This window comes from Belonocnema kinseyi, chromosome 3, assembly GCF_010883055.1.
Source record: "Belonocnema kinseyi isolate 2016_QV_RU_SX_M_011 chromosome 3, B_treatae_v1, whole genome shotgun sequence".
In the NCBI taxonomy this organism is placed as follows: Eukaryota; Metazoa; Arthropoda; class Insecta; order Hymenoptera; family Cynipidae; genus Belonocnema; species Belonocnema kinseyi.
This window is the reverse complement of record NC_046659.1, coordinates 71683732-71685903: the sequence shown is the minus strand read 5'-3', so window position 1 is coordinate 71685903 and position 2172 is coordinate 71683732.

Below are 2172 nucleotides of genomic sequence, written 5' to 3'. Positions count from 1 at the left end.
CGCATTTTTTGTTTGAATTTGTCAGTTTTCTATTCAAAAATTTAAATATTTTTTGGTGGAAATATCAACTATCACACTTTTTGTTGAGAATTAATTTTTGTTTTTATATACTATATATTATATATACATATAGTTATGGCAATACATAATTATATATTCGTACCGACTGTATTATACGGTAACGAGACATGGACTTTTCAAGAAAAAGATATGAGTGAAATTAGCGCAATTGATATGAGATTTTTGCGCATAATATGCGTAAAAACTCTGATGGACAAAGTGAGTGACTAGATAATTCTCAAAGAATGTGATGCAGAAAAACGCTAATAGACAAATGGGAAAGAAATGGCAGCGTGGCCAGAGGCAGACCGCGGAAAGAATGGTTAGAATGCGTGAATGAGACCCTGGTTAGAAGAGACATAAGAAGCCACAGAAACACGAGAGCCTGCATGAAAAAATGCATGGACATAAAAGAAGCTAGAGAAGTATGCCAGGACAGGAAAGTATGGCGGAAAATAGTTAATAAAAAGAGTGTCAGTAGAGTGAACGACGCCTGAAACAAAGACCTTGGCTATTAATGGACCCAAGTGGGGAATATTATTGCATGTTTATGAAGTTTAGGAAATTATTTGCAATCCTGTAAATTTATTTAAAAGTCTTACAGTCCCCGGAAAATGACAAAAAACTTGTTTATATTTTTATGAATAGGATAATATTAAATTAAATGTTCCTCCCAATTTTTTTCTCTTGAATATAATTTAGATTACACACAAAAAATGAATCTTGAAAATAGTACATCTTACGTACATTTAGCAATGAACAGAAATTCATAGATGAACGTAAATAAAAGGAAACTTTGTCTGGATTCAAGTAAAGTTAATCTGAATTAAAGCAGACGTATGATTACGTTCAAAAATTGAGATACTGATTTTCTTATATTGAAATTTTTTTTGTTGAATTCAAATTCACTAATGAATTTAAGGTGTAAGATATTTAAGTTTTTTTCTCTGTAAAAATATCATTCTATATCATGTTGTTACTGTGTAAAAATTTATTGCATAAATTAAAGAAGAATCAAAGACAGTTTTGAAACAATTCTTATTCAGAAATTGTTCTGAATGTTTGATCGATTCGTAGTGTTGATATGGAAACGACAGTATCGCGGGTTTGTTATTTGAGATAGCTTCAGTTTGCACGTTCTCTGAAACCGGCAATTAATAGCGTCAAAATATTTTAAATAAGTTTTTTTAAAGAACATAGGGAAAGACATTGATTGAAAGTTAGGAAAAGTTTTCCTTTAAGTTTCTTAACTTCTGCGGGGAAATCAGTTCAACAGGACATAACTTTTCAAGTTTCTTAGGCAGCTTCCAGTGGCCGTAAATCTTGTTTCATATAATTCAGGTAATATGATCACATAGTAATTTTAAAGGGGCAATTATGAAAGTTTATTAATAATAATTAATAATAAAAAAGAAAGTTAAGAAATTATAGCAAATTTAATTTATCAGGATGGTTCGATTTCATGTGAAAAAGGGCGATGATAGCCAATTTTTATATGATACGACAGTGGAAGCCAAAGTTGATGATGTCATTAAAGAAATAACAATCATCTATAATGGGTGTCTAAAAGTTTCGAGAATTTGTTATGGTATTTTATGAAATGTTAAAAAAATTAAAATTAAATAATGTGGAATAGATTTTAACAAATTCATTTGTTTAAAAACAGAAATTGAAGAGTTGGCGAAACATGGAACGATGTTACCTCCAAATATAATGGGATTAACGGATGAACAAGTTGAAGAATTGAAGCTCAAAGATGAGTGGGGTGAAAAATGTACACCAATGGAAGGATTTGTTTTCACCAAGGATCCTGTTGGTAGGGAATGAATTAAATTGAATTAATTTAAAAATGATTTAATTAATTAATTACTTAAAAATTTAATTAATTAAAATTAAAAAGTATGCATTAAAAATTATTCAAGGTCGTAGAAACGGAAAAAGACCAAATGAAAAGATGCAAGAAGTTTTGAAAAAAGCAATCGAGGATGCTCGAGCAATGACGTCTAAGGTCTGTATCAAATAAATAAATGAAAGAATTAAATAAAACAAAAATTGGGTATCTATAGTATATTTGTGAACTATGGCCATTCAAAAACTACACGCACAATGTGC